At 37.5% G+C, this 15,834-nt stretch overlaps 1 protein-coding gene across 1 annotated transcript in view; it reads left to right on the plus strand.

Annotated features, from left to right (window-relative positions):
* The window catches only part of CD163 (CD163 molecule), a 55,267-nt gene that overhangs the window by 25,242 nt on the left and 14,191 nt on the right, over positions 1-15,834 (plus strand). The window lies entirely within an intron of this gene.

Raw genomic sequence — 15,834 nt, forward strand, 5'->3', positions numbered from 1 at the left:
ATTTGGAATGTATAACAGCTTATTATAAATATGGTTCTTGTCCTCTTAATTGTGTATACATAGTAAGCAATAATAATGGTATTAATATATCTATGGAGCTAAGGAGAAACTGGGTAAATATAAATAAATCTTTTGAAGATATTTCAACTATAATATCAAAAAAAAGAGAAGACATGTTATACTTCTACAGTTGTATAACATAGTATGGTAACGATTAGATAAGTTGGTACAGAAAAACAGAAAGTTTGCATAAGAAAGTAAGGAAAGATTGTAAGAAGATGTGACATTCAGGTTGACTGAAAGACCATTTCAAAGATAAAACATAATGTGTTTAAACTAGAGGCATAGAAGAGAACATACCTTTAGGTAACAGTAAGAAGTTTTTATTTAAAAATACATATGGAATATACTTATGGTGACAATAGTGTCTTGAGTACTGAAGATACAAAGTTAAAAGATCTATTGGCAAACACATGATTGTTTAATGAAAGATCTCATAGTGTATATGTGGAAGTATGGAGAGGCTATATGGAGAGAAGAGGAGTAGTAAGAATTTAAGCTGAAAAAAATAAATGGTTTTATGTACTATACTATATGTTCATATTTTATTTTAGGCACTATTCCAAAGGTGGTGGGCTTTGGGAGATTCAGATGAGGAAAGACATAATCAAACTGGCACTTCCTAATTTGCTTTCATGTGGAAAGTATAAAAAAAAGAAAAAATTGAGAGTGAATTGGAAAATTTGTTAAGCTATACATCAGAAGAAAAAATAGTAAAATGAGTTACTTAATACATTTTCCTTTTTTTTTGTTCTTAACAACTTGAGAATGATTATACATTCAAAAATTGTATGTAGAAAACGTATTTTTTTGGTAGAAATATTATGTGTAACGAATGATAACAACACACTCTGACAAAGGCTAAAAGTTGGAACTCTTAAAATTATATAAAATGTAAAATGTTAATATCTCTAAAATACAAAGGGTTAATATTATATACTATACATATACATACACACATGGAGTTCTTATAAATTGTATATAGCACAAAAATATGTAAATGTAAATTTTATATGTGTATAAATATCATCCAGTGGATAATTGGAAAAAGCTACTAAAAGATAATATTCACAAAATGAATTTCAAATGACAAATAGACATTTTATTTATTTCATATTTCAAAATTTTAAGGTGCTACAAATGTTTTTGGTATGAAAATAGCTTTATAATGCTTAAGCCAGGCTATTAGTATGCCCATCCCCCAAATAGTGTTTATTATACCAAGTAGGTAGGTTTTTACCTCTTCCATCCTGCCCTCTTCCTCCTTCTTGGTTTCCAATGACTTTCACTTCTCTCTGTACCCAAATATGCCCATTGATTAGTTTCAAATTGTCAGTGAAGACATGTGGTGTGTGTTTGTCCATTCCTGAGAAACTTCACTTAGGATGATGGTATCCAGTTCCATCCAAATTGCTACAAAATACATTAATCCATTCCTTTTAAGACTGAGTACTACTCCATTGTATATTTTACATACACAATGAGATGTTGCTGATTTATCAATTCCAAGAGTCTTCTAGTGAAGTCTTTGACATTTTCTAGATAAAAGATTATACATATTTATCATCAGTGAAAAATTGTAGTTTGACCTCCTCTTTCCTGTTTGTATGCCCTTAACTTCTTTCTATTGCCAGATTGCTTTGTCATCTATGTTGAATAGAAGTGGTAACAGTGGTACCCTTGTCTTGTTTCAGATCTTGGTTGAAAAATGCTTTCAACGTTTTCCCATGAACTGTGATGCTAGCCATAGGTTTGTCATATATGGCTTTTATAATTTTGAGATATGTTCCTTCCATACCTAGGTTGTTAAGGGTTTTTTTCTTTTCATTGTAAAAGGGTGTTGAATTTAAAAATAGATGCTTTCTCTGCATCTATTGAGATGATTGTATGGACTTTGTTTTTACTTCTGTTTATGAGATAAATCTCATTTATTGATTTATGTATGTTGAACCATCCTTGTATCCCTGGAATGAAGCTCACTGGTCATAGTGGATTATCTTTTTGATATTAACATTTTATTGAGGATTTTGTATTTATATTCATAAGGCAAATTGCCTGTAGTTTTCTTTTCTTGTTGTGTCCTTTCCTGGCTTTGGTATCAAGGTAAGACTGGCTTTACAGAATAAGTTGAGGAGGATTCTCTCCTTGATGTTATGGAACAATTTGTGTAGTATGGGTACAAGCTCTTTGCAGATCTCACAGAATTCAGTTGTAAATCCATATGGTCCAAAGCTTTCTTTAGTTAGGAGATTTTTTATTTTTTTTTTACTAAAATCTACTAAAAAGCAGTTTTGATCTCACTGCTTATTACTGGTCTGTTTAGGAATTCTATTTCTTTCCAGCTGAGGCTTGAAAGGTTGCATGTTTCTAGTAATTTGCCTATTTCATCTATGTTTTCTGGTTTGTGTGAAAAGAGATTTTTGTAGTATTCATTGATGATATTCTGTATTTCTATGATATCACTTGTAATATCCCCTTTTTAATTTCTGATTGAGATCATTTGGGTCTTTTATGCTTTTAATCCTTGTTAATCTGGCAAGAGGTTTATCAATTTTATTTATCTTTTCTTTTTTCCCTGTTTTTAAATTTATTATTATTATTTTTTTATTATTTGGGGTTCATTGAAGGTATAAAGAATTAGTTTACACTGATTGCATTTGTTAAAGTCCTTCTTATAATTGTGTCCCACCCCTAAGAGGTGTGCCATACACTGTATTCCCCCAGCCCCCTCCCTCCTTCCCTTCCTTCCACTTGCTTATTCCCCCGCCCCTTATATTAGCTCATCTACCGCCTTCATATTAGAATTGAGTACATTGGATTCTTGCTTCTTCATTTTTTTTTCTGTTTGTAATCACTTTTTTTTAACATATTTTTTCAGATAATCTAGTAAACATTTGACCCTAACAAGGCTAGATATGATCCTCTAGGAACTCCATTATGTATATTCCTCTACTCATAGAAAAATATAAAAATATAAAAATATAGAAAAATATCCTTTTTTGGGCAAAATTTAACATTTTATTTTTTTATTTTTTATTAAATCATAGCTGTGTACATCAATATAATCATGGGGCATCATCCACTAGCTTCACAGACCGTTTACCAAGTTTCACATATACCCTTGTAAGATGCACCGCTGTTGTAATCCCACCAATCCCCTTCCCTCTCCCCACCTACCCCCTCCCTTCCCTCCCTATCCTCCTTCCCCCTATTCTCAGGTTGTAACTGGGTTATAGCTTTCATGTGAAAATCCTAAATTAGTTTCATAGTCGGACTGAGTACATTGGGTACTTTTTTTTCCGTTCTTGAGATACTTTACTAAGAAGAATATGTTCCAGCTCCATCCATGTAAACATGAAAGAGGTAAAGTCTCCATCTTTCTTTAAGGCTGCATAATATTCCATGGTGTACATATACCACAATTTATTAATCCATTCATGGATTGATGGGCACTTGGGCTTCTTCCATGACTGGGATTTGAAGAGAAACTTCTCTGAAGAAGACAGGCGCGCAGCCTTCAGACATATGAAAAAATGCTCATCATCTTTAATCATCAGAGAAATGCAAATCAAAACTACTTTGAGATACCATCTAACTCCAGTGAGACTAGCCTATATCACAAAATCCCAAGACCAAAGATGTTGGTGTGCATGTGGAGAAAAGGGAACACTTTTGCACTGCTGGTGGGAATGCAAATTAATACATTCCTTTTGGAAAGAGATATGGAGAACACTTAGAGATCTAAAAATAGATCTGCCATTCAATCCTGTAATCCCTCTACTGGGCATATACCCAGAAGACCAAAAATCACATCATAACAAAGATATTTGTACCAGAATGTTTATTGCAGCCCAAATATCTTTTTTTTGTAAGATTTTTTTATTTTTATGTATTTTTTTATTAAATCATAGCTGTGTACATTAGTGCAATCAAGGGGTACAATGTGCTAGTTTCATATACAATCTGAAATGTTTTCATCAAACTGTTTAATATAGCCTTCATGGCATTCTCTTGGATTATTGTTAGAGATAACAAAATATACAATAACAATAAAGGTTGTTGTATGAAGACATTGGGGAGGCGGAGCAAGATGGCAGCCGAGTAACAGCTTCCCTGCATCTGGGCACCGTGAGTCTGGGGATATAGGACTCCAGGCATCTCTGGCTGGTGGGATCTGCCTATCATCACCCCTGAGAAGATACAGGAAGTCAGCGAGAGACTTCTGGACCCCAAGAGGAGAACTAAAACAGTGGAAAACCGGCAAGTGGTCGCGTGTGTTCAATCCGTCTAAACCCGCCCGCAACTGTAAGTTCGTAGCAGCGAGACTGCAAACCAGAAAGGCCTTACCTGTGAACTGTTTTGGTGTCTTTGGACTTGGCACTCAGCTGAACTGCCTTGGGGAGAGCCTGAGCGGGAGTGCGGAGAACTTTGGCCTTTGTCTAGGGCCCCAGTCTGAGCCGCTGAGCCAGACGGAGCTAATAGTGTTTGGCTCTGGGTCACAGGCAGACATTGTGAGCGATCTGCCCCAGCAAGCTCCGCCCTCAGGGTCGCAGAGCTGGAATTGGGTGGGAGCTGGTAACCCAGCGACCAAGTAGCCTAAGGGCAGGGTCTGAGCCGCCTGGCAGCCCTAATCCTCGGGGGCAGAGGGAGACCAGTTTTAAAACACAGGGTAAGTGGATAGCCACTTCAGCAGTGATTCCAGCGACAAGCACTTCCCTGAGAAAGCTTCTGCTCAGTAAGTGAACAAGTTCAAAGTGCCTTTTAAGTGGGCTGAAGAGAGATTTAGGGTGTCTACCTGCTGGGGTTTGAGAAAGTAGCAGCCTCCAGTTGTATCAGAACTGTGATTAACATCTCATACCCCAGAAGACCATGTGTGGCCCAGACAATATTCAATAACATATACATACTGCTTTGTTTTTGGTTGTGTTTTTTTTTTTTTTTCTTTTTTTTGGTTTGGTTGTTTTTTTTTGTTTATTTTGATGCTGTTGATTGTTGTTTTGTTTTTTAAGTTCAACCTTTTCCATACAGATCCTTTTTCTTTCTCAATTTTTCTAGTTTAATTATAATTTCCCATTGCTGCCTATTTCAATAATTAGAACTTCATTTTTGTTAGTGTTTCTACTGCTATTATTTGGTTTTTCCAGCCAATTTTATCCCATAAAGTTTTCTGTTTCTTTGTTTTGGTTTGATTTATAGCATTTTTGTCTTTCCTCTCTACTTGGTGGAGGTGGGGTACTGTGTCTGATCAGGTTAGCAAAGAGCTGCTGACCTCAAGGGAACCACCCAACTGGGCACCCCCAGAAGGTGGTTTTTTTGTTTAAGGTTGTATCAAAGTACCCTACTATACACCTATATTGCTCTGCCTCCCTCTTTCTGTGCCTCTCTTCTTTTTGTCAATATTCCTTTTACCCACCCCCTCTCCTTTCTCTATTTTTCTTTTTTTTTTTCTTATCACTCGGTCCTCCTCTCTTTCATCCCTTTTTTGCTCTTAAACCTTCTCACCCTTCTGGTCCTATAACCCTTAGTCCACAGGCAGGAGAACTTAAAGAGCAAGAGGAAGTGAAAGGAAAATTAGGGCAAGGAAACAGATAAAAGAAATCACCCATGAGGAAGAATCAGCAGAAAACTCCAGGCAACATGAAGAACCAGTCCAGAACAACCCCGCCAAGGGACCATGAGGTAGCTACTGCAGAGGATTCCACCTGTACAGAAATGTTAGGAATGACAGAAAGGGAATTTAGAATACACATGTTGAAAACAATGAAAGAAATGATGGAAACAATGAAGGAAACTGCTAATAAAGTGGAAAATAACTAAAAGGAAATCCAAAAACAGAATCAAATAAGAGATGAACGATATGAAGAATATAAAAAGGATATAGCAGAGCTGAAGGAAATGAAACAGTCAATCAGGGAACTTAAAGATGCAATGGAAAGTATCAGCAACAGGTTAGACCATGCAGAAGAAAGAATTTCAGAGGTAGAAGACAAAGTTTTTGAGATAACTCAGAAAGTAAAAGAGGCAGAAAAGAAGAGAGAGAAAGCAGAACGTTCACTTTCAGAATTATGGGACTTTATGAAGCGTTCCAACATACGAGTTATAGGAATTCCAGAAGGGGAAGAAGAATGCCCCAGAGGAATGGAAGCCATACTAGAGAATAGTATAAAAGAAAATTTCCCAAATATCACCGAAGATTCTGACACACTGCTTTCAGAGGGCTATCGGACCCCAGGTCGCCTCAACTCTAACCGAGCTTCTCCAAGACACATTGTGATGAACCTGTCCAAAGTCAAGACAAAAGAAAAGATTCTGCAAGCTGCCAGGAGTAAGCGCCAGTTGACCTACAGGGGCAAATCCATCAGATTGACCACAGACTTCTCTAATGAAACTTTCCAAGCAAGAAGACAATGGTCGTCTACCTTTAATCTACTTAAACAGAACAATTTCCAGCCCAGAATTATGTACCCTGCTAAGCTAAGCTTCAAAATTGATGGAGAAATCAAATCATTTACGGATATACAAACATTGAGGAAATTTGCCACAACAAGACCAGCTCTACAAGAAATACTTCAACCTGTTCTGCACACTGACCACCACAATGGATGAGCAGCAAAGTAAGAACTCAGAAATTAAAGGACAGAACCAAACCTCCACACTGATGCAAAAGATGAAACTAAGCAATGGACTCTCACCAAATAAGACGAATAGAATACTACCACACTTATCAATTATCTCAATAAATGTTAATGGCTTGAATTCCCCACTGAAGAGACATAGATTGGTTGACTGGATTAAAAAAACACAAGCCATCCATCTGCTGTCTGCAAGAAACACACCTGGCTTCAAAAGACAAATTAAAGCTCTGAGTCAAGGGTTGGAAGACAATTTTTCAGGCAAATGGAATTCAGAAGAAAAGAGGAGTTGCAATCTTATTTTCAGATACATGTGGATTTAAAGCAACTAAAGTCAAAAAAGACAAAGATGGTCACTTTATATTGGTCAAGGGAAAAATACAACAAGAAGACATTTCAATTCTAAATATCTATGCACCCAATTTAAATGCTCCCAGATTCTTGAAACAGACCTTACTCAGTCTGAGCAATATGATATCTGATAATACCATAATAACAGGGGACCTTAACACTCCTCTTACAGAGCTGGACAGATCCTCTAAACAGAAATTAAACAAGGATATAAGAGACTTAAATGAGACCCTAGAACAACTGTGCTTGATAGACGCATATAGAACACTCCATCCCAAAGATAAAGAATATACATTCTTCTGAAGACATTGTTATTCTGCATTTAGTAAGTTTCACCTGTACCCATTCTAAGATGCACTGTAGGTGTGGCCCCACCAATTACCCTCTCTCCAACCCCACTCCCCCATTCCCTCCCCTCCCTTGGCTCTTTCCCCATATTCTTGTGCTATAGTTGGGTTATAGCCTTCATATGAAAGCTATAAATTAGCTTAATAGTAGGGCTGAGTACATTGGATACTTTTTTTGCCATTCTTGAGATACTTTACTAAGAAGAATATGTTCCAGCTCCATCCATGTAAACACGAAAGAGGTAAAGTCTCCATCTTTCTTTAAGGCTGAATAATATTCCATGGTATACATGTACCACAATTTATTAATCCATTCGTGGGTCAAAGGGCACTTGGGCTTCTTCCATGACTTAGCAATTATGAATTGGGCTGCAATAAACATTCTGGTACAGATGTCTTTGTTATATTGTGATTTTTGGTCTTTGGGTATATACCTAGTAAAGGAATTATAGGATCGAATGGCAGGTCTATTTTAGATCATTAAATGTTCTCCAAACATCCTTCCAAAAGGAATGCATTAGTGTGCATTCCCACCAGCAGTGTAGAAGTGTTCCCTTTTCTCCACATCCACACCAACATCTCTGGTTTGGGGATATTGTTATGTGGGCTAATCTTACTGGCGTTAGGTGATATCTCAAAGTAGTTTTGATTTTCATTTCTCTGATGATTAAGGATAATGAGCATTTTTTCTCCCCACTTTTATTTATTTTTGTCATTAAAACATAGCTGTGTACATTAATGTGATCTTGGGGCACCATATACTGGTTTTATACACCGTTTGACACATTTTCATCACGCTGGTTAACATAGCATTCCTGGCATTTTCTTATTAAATGTCTTATTCTGTTACGACATTTATATTGTACAATTACTAAGTTTCACATGTACCCTTGTAAGATTCACCGCAGGTGTAATCCCACCAATCACCCTCCTTCTGCCCATTGTCCCCCCTCCCTCCCATCCCTCTCCCCCTTCGCCCTATTCTTAGGTTATAACTGGGTTATAGCTTTCATGTGAAAGCCATAAATTAGTTTCATAATAGGGCTAAGTACATTGGATACTTTTTCTTCCATTCTTGGGATACTTTACTAAGAAGAATATGTTCCAGCTCCATCCATGTAAACATGAAAGAGGTAAAGTCTCCATCTTTATTTAAGGCTGCATAATATTCCATGGTGTACATATACCACAATTTATTAATCCATTTATGGATCTATGTGCACTTGGGCTTTTTCCAAGATTTAGCAATTATGAATTGTGTTGCAATAAACATTCTGGTACAAATATCTTTGTTATGACGAGATTTTTGGTCTTCTGGGTATATGCCTAGTAGAGGAATTATAGGATTGAATGGCAGATCTATTTTTAGATCTCTAAGTGTTCTCCCAACATCTTTCCAAAAGGAATGTATTAATTTGCATTCCCACCAGCAGTGTAGAAGTGTTCCCTTTTCTCCACATCTACGCCAACATGTCTGGTCTTGGGATTTTGTGATATGGGCTAATCTTATTGGAGTTAGATGATATCTCAAAGTAGTTTTGATTTGCATTTCTCTGATGATTAAAGATGATGAGCATTTTTTCATATGTCTGTAGGCTGTGTGCCTGTCTTCTTCAGAGAAGTTTCTCTTCAAGTCCCTTGCCCAGCCTGCGATGGGATCACTTGTTCTATTCTTGCTAATACGTTTGCGTTCTCTGTGGATTCTGGTTATTAAACCTTTGTCGGAGACATAACCTTCAAATATCTTCTCCCATTCTGAGGGCTGTGTCCTTGCTTTACTTACTGTGTTCTTGGCTGTGCAGAAGCTTTTTAGTTTGATCAGATCCCATTAGTGTATTTTTGAAGCTGCTTCAATTGCCGGGGGGGGTCCTCTTCATAAAATACTCACCCAGACTGATTGCTTCAAGGGTTTTCCCTCCACTCTCTTCTAGTATTTTTATAGTTTCATGTCTTAACTTTAAATCTTTAATCCAGTGAGAGTTTATCATAGTTAATGGTGAAAGGTGTGGGTCCAGTTTCAGTCTTCTACAGGTTGCCAGCCAGTACCCAGTACCATTTGTTAAATAGCGAATCTTTTCCCCACTGAATGTTTTTATTGGCTCATCAGAGATCAAATAACGGTAATTAGCTGGATTCATCTCTTGGTTCTCTATTCTATTCCAGACATCTACTTCTCTGTTTTTGTGCCAGTACCATGCTGTTTTGATCACTATCAATTTATACTATAGTCTGAAGTCTGGTAGCGTGATTTCTCTTGCTTTGTTTTTATTTCTGAGTAATGTCTTGGCTATTCGAGTTTTTTTCTGATTCCATATAAAAAGAAGTATTATTTTTTCAAGATCTTTAAAGTATGACAGTGGAACTTTAATAGAGATTGCATTAAAATTGTATATTGCTTTGGGTAGTATGGACATTTTAAGAATGTTGATTCTTCCCAGCCATGAGCATGGTATGTTTTTCCATTTGTTAACATTTTCAGCTATTTCTTTTCTTAGAGTTTCATAGTTCTCTTTATAGAGATCTTTCACGTCTTTGTTGGATAAACTCCCAAATATTTCATCTTCTTTGGCACTATTGTGAATGGAATAGAGTGCTTGACTGTGTTTTCAGCTTGAGTATTGTTGGTATATATAAAGGCTACCAATTTATGAATGTTGATTTTGTAACCTTAAATGCTGCTCTATTCCTTGATCCCTTCTAAGAGTTTTGTAGTAGAATCCCTGGTGTCTTCCAGGTATACAATCATATTATCTGCGAAGAGCAAAAGTTTGATCTCTTCTGACCCTATATGGATACCCTTGATCACCATTTCTTCCCTAATTGTGATGGCTAAAACTTCCATTACAATGGTAAAGAGCAGTAGAGACAATGGCAGCCTTGTCTGGCTCCTGATCTGAGTGGAAATGATTTCAATTTAACTCCATTCAGTATGATATTGGCTGTGGGTTTTCTGTAGATGGCCTCCATTGGTAAGAAATGTCCCTTCTGTACCAATTTTCTGAAATGTTCTAATCATGAAGGGGTGCTGGATATTATCAAAAGCTTTTTCTGCATCAATTGAGAGAACCCTATGGTTTTTGTTTTTTAATTTGCTTATGTGCTGAATTATACTTATAGATTTACATATATTGAACCAGCCTTGAGACCCTGGGATGAAACCGACTTGGTCATGATGTATAATTTGATGTGTTGCTGGATTCTGTTTGTTAGGATCTTGTTGAATATTTTTGCATCTATATTCATTAGTGATATTGGTCTATAATTTTCTTTTCTTGATGGGTCTTTTCCTAGTTTGGGGATAAGGGTGATGTTTGCTTCATAGAACATATTGAATAGTCTTCCTTCTTTTTCTACATTTTGGAACAGGTTGAGAAATATAGGTATTAGTTCCTCTTTAAAGGTTTGGTATAATTCTGACATGAAGCCATCTGGTCCCAGGCTTTTCTTGTTAGGGAGATTTTGTATGGTTGATGCTATTTCAGAACTTGATATTGGCCTGTTCAAAATTTCCACTTGATTCTGGCTAAGTCTTGGGAGGTGATGTGCTTCCGAGTATTGGTCAATTTCCTTGAGATGTTCATATTTCTGAGAATAAAGTTTCTTGTAATATTGATTAAGGATATTTTAATTTCTTGAGGAGTCTGTTGTTTCTTCTTTGTCGTTTCCAATTGATGAAATTAGAGATTTTACTCTTTTTTTCCAGGTTAGGTTAGACAAAGTTTTATCTATTTCATTGACCTTTTCACAAAACCAACTCTTTGATTTATTGATCCGTTGTATAATTCTTTTGTTTTCAATTTCATTTAATTGTGGTCTAATTCTGGTTATTTCTTTTCATCTACTGGGTTTGGGGTTGGAATGTTCTTCCTTTTCCAGTTGCTTGAGATGTCCCATTAAGGTGTTAACTTCCTCTCTTTCCATTCTCGTGAGGAAGGCTTGCAATGCTATAAATTTCCCTCTTAGGACTGCCTTTGCGGTATCCCAGAGGTTCTGATAATTCGTGTCTTCATTGTTGTTTGGTTCCAAAAATTTGGCAATTTCCTTCTTAATCTCATCTCTGACCCAGCTATCATTCAGCATAAGGTTATTTAACTTCCATGTTTTTGTATGATTATGCAGATTACTGTTGTTACAGAGTTCAACGTTAATCCATGGTGGTCCGAGAAGATGCAAGGAATAATTTCTATTCCTTTAAATTTACTGAGGTTAGACTTGTGACCTAAGATGTGATCGATTTTGGAGTATGTTCCGTGAGCTGATGAGAAGTATGTGTATTCATTTTTGTTGGGATGAAATGTTCTGTAGATGTCTGCTAAATCCAAATGTCGGATGGTTAGATTAAATCTAAAATTTCTTTGCTCAGCTTCTTATTGGAGGATCTGTCCAACACTGTGAAAGGAGTGTTGAAATCTCTGACTATTATGGGGCTGCAGGAAATCAAGTTGCTCATGTCTGTTAGAGTTTCTCTTTTAAATGGAGGCGCATTCTGGTTGGGTGAATAGATATTAATAATTGAAATCTCATCAGATTGTGTATTACCCTTAACAAATATGAAGTGACCATTCTTATCCTTCCTTACTTTTGTTAGTTTCAAGCCTATTGTGTCTGCAAATAGAATTGCAACAACTGTTTTTTTCTGATTACCATTTGCCTGAAATATGGATGGCCATCCTTTCACCCTGAGTCTATATTTATCATTTAAGGTAAGATGTGACTCTTGTATGCAGCAAATATCTGGCCTGCATTTTTGTATCCAGTCAGCCAACCTGTGCCTCTTTAGAGGACAGTTTAAGCTGTTCACATTAATGGAGAATATTGATAAGTTTGGTAAAATTTTGTGTATCGAGTTTTTCAAAAGTCCAGTGGACATTTTAAATCCTTTCGCCACTGTGGAAGGTGGAGTTTGATCAAACATTTCTGAGTGATTTTACTTTTGTGGTAGAGGATTGGGCTGGTCATTATGGAGGATAGGTCTGAGAATATCCTGAAGAGCTGGTTTGGTTATGACAAATTTCTTCAACATATGAATGTCATTAAAGTATTTAATTTATCCATCATAAGTGAAACTCATTTTAGCTGGATATAGGATCTATTGTTGAAAGTTATTTTGCTTTAGGAGATTAAAAGTTGATGACCACCCTCTTCTAGCTTAAAATTTTTCAGCAGAGAGATCTGCAGTCATTCTAATATTCCTCCGTTTGTAGATAATAGATTTCTTACGTCTGGCCGCTTTCAGAATTTTCTCCTTCATATTAACTTTAGTGAAGTTAATTATGATATGCCTGGGGGCTGTCTTATTTGGTTTGAGTCATGCTGGCATTCTGAAACTGTCTTCCATCTGAATTTCAGAATCTCTTGGCATGTCTGGAAAATTCTCTTTCATAATTTCATGGACAAGGGCCTCTGTACCTTGCAAGGCCACTTCATCACTTTCGGGAATTCTAATGAGGCGGATATTACCGTTCTACGAATTATCCCAGAGCTCTCTGAGAGAATGATTCGTTTTTGCTCTCCATTTTTTTCATCTTTGAAAGTTTGGGAGCATTCAAAGGCTTTGTCTTCACTGTCGGAAATCCTTTCTTCAGCTTGCTCCACTCTGTTACTGAGGGATTCTACTGTATTTTTCAGATCTTTGAGGGCTGAAAATTCTTGCTTCAGTGGGTCAAAATTTTTGGTGGTTTTGTCTTTAAATTCATTAACCACTTGAGACAACTTTTGAATTTCTCCTCGTATTTCTAATTCCGACTTTGAATTGCTCCTCGAACTTCTAATTCCCAAATTTTCCTCCATTCTATTAATCTTGTTTGCAATCCAAATTTTGAATTTGATTTCTGACATCTCGGTCAGCAATTTATGAATGGGATCTTCATTTACATCTGCCATATCTTTCCTTGGGGAGGTTGATCTATTCTGGTTATTCTTGTTACCAGAGTTTTTCCACTGATTTTGCCCCGTGATTGTTTTACATCGTTTGATTTTTCCCCAGGAGCTTTGTCAAGGACCTGTACAGTGCTATGGCCTGAGAAACTGGGGCCTTGTTTGGTGTGGTGGGGCTAAGTGGTTCTGTCTTGTTTTTAGCTGGTCCCTGTCCAACCCTAGTGAAACAGTTACTCTGGGTTGAAGTCTCAGCTTTTGTTCATATCCTCAGGCTTGCAGCTCACCTCAGCTGGGTTGATGTGCGTTCTTCAACCTTCTCTCTTTGTGCAGCTCTAACCCACCAGGTTACTTTCTAAATTTCTGTCCTTTAACTCTCCTTCTGGACAGGAGCCTCTGTGGAAAGCTTTCTGTGGAAAGTCAGCCATCATGTCTCCACCCTCGATAGTCCTCTGAAAGTCTCGATTCAGTTTCATCATACATCCTATTGGGAACGTATATTGAAATCATGAAATTATTGTTCCATTTGTCACTGTGAAGTCCACTTCCTCCCCTGCCATGCCCTGGTGCACCTCCAGCCGCAGAGGTTGCCGGTTGGGAAAGCAGAACTGCCCCAGCCCGAAGAGCTGCTCCTCAGTCACAAAGTGTAGCTGCACGCTGTACTACAGGCATGCGGAGACCCAGGCAGGAACCTGGGCTGCAGGCATCGTCCAGAGCCTGGCCCAAGCATCTCCTCCTCTGCGCCCTGAGGGAGTGCTGGTGATCTTCACAAGATGATCTGACACAGGGTGTTAAGGTGCAGGGACTGTTGGGTGGGTAGAGTATAGACAAAATGTCCATGTACTGGATACAAGCTCACTGCCAGTAAATTAGGTCTCTCCGCATAGAAGAATTCCAAATGGCCACGCTCTAATGAGCATTTTTTCATGTGTCTGTAGGCCGTGCACCTGTCTTCTTTAGAGAAGTTTCTCTTCAAGTTCTTTGCCAAGCCTGAGATAGTATTAAAGGATTTATAGGATTGAATGGCAGGTCTATTTTTAGGTCTCTAAGTATTCTCCAAACATCCTTCCAGAAGGAACATATTAGTGTGCATTCCCACCAGAAGTGTAGAAGTGTGCCCTTTTCTCCACATCCATGCCAACATCTCTAGTTTAGGGATTTTGTTATGTGGGCTATTCTTACTGGGGTTAGGTGATACCTCAAAGTAGTTTTGATTTGCATTTCTCTGATGATTAAGGATGATGAGCTTTTTTTCATGTGTTTGTAGATCGTGTGTCTGTCTTCTTTAGAGAATTTTCTCTTCGAGTCCATTGCCCACCCTGAGATGGGATCATGTGTTCTTTGCTGGCTAATACTTTTGAGTTCTCTGTGGATTCTGGTTATTAGACCTTTATCAGATAACCTGCAAATATTTTCTCCCATTCTGAGGGCTGTCTGCTTGCATTACTTACTATGTTCTTGGCTGTGCAGAAGCTTTTTAGTTTGATCAGGTCCCAGTAGTGTATTTTTGATACTGCTTCAATTGCCTGGGGAGTCCTCCTCATAAAATATTCACCCAGGCCGATTCCTTCAAGAGTTTTCCCTGCACTTTCTTCAAGTATTTTTATAGTTTCATGTCTTAAGTTTCAATCTTTTATCCAGTGAGAGTCTATCTTAGTTAATGGTGAACGGTGCAGGTCCAGTTTCAATCTTTTACAGGTTGCCAGCCAGTTCACTCAGCACCATTTGTTAAATAGGGAATCTTTTCCCCACTGAATGTTTTTAATTGGCTTGTCGAAGATCAAATAATGGTAAGTAGCTGGATTCATTTCTTGGTTCTCTATACTGTTCCAGACAACTACTTCTCTGTTTTTGTGCCAATACCATGCTGTTTTGATCACTATGGATTTATAGTACAGTCTCAGGTCTGGTAGCGTGATCCCTCCTGCTTTGTTTTTATTTCTGAGTAATGTTTTGGCTATTCAAGGATTTTTCTGATTCCATATAAAACGAAGTATTATTTTTTCAAGATCTTTAAAATATGACAATGGAGCTTAGTAGGAATTGCATTAAAATTATATATTGCTTTGGGTAGTATGGACATTTTAACAATGTTGATTCTTCCCAGCCATGAGCATGGTATGTTAACTGCTTCAGCTATTTCTTTCTTTTTTGTTTTTTTTTTGGCCGGGGCTAGGTTTGAACCCGCCACCTCCGGCATATGGGACCGGCGCCCTACTGCTTGAGCCACAGGCGCCGCCCTGCTTCAGCTATTTATTTTCTTAAAGTCTCATAGTTTTCTTTGTAGAGATCTTTCACATCCTTTGTTAGGTATACCCCCAAATATTTCATCTTCTTTGGCACTACTGTGAAAGGAATAGAGTCCTTGACTATTTTTTCAGCTTGGTTATTATTGGTATATATAAATCTACAGATTTATGGGTGTTGATTTTGTAGCCTGAGACATTGCTGTATTCCTTGATCACTTCTAAAAGTTTTGTAGTAGAATCCCTAGTGTTTTCCAGATGTATGATCATATCATCTGTGAAGAGTGAAAGTTTGATCTCTTCTGACCATATGTGGATGCCCTT

Source organism: Nycticebus coucang, chromosome 12 (assembly GCF_027406575.1).
Source record: "Nycticebus coucang isolate mNycCou1 chromosome 12, mNycCou1.pri, whole genome shotgun sequence".
NCBI classification, from domain to species: domain Eukaryota; kingdom Metazoa; phylum Chordata; class Mammalia; order Primates; family Lorisidae; genus Nycticebus; species Nycticebus coucang.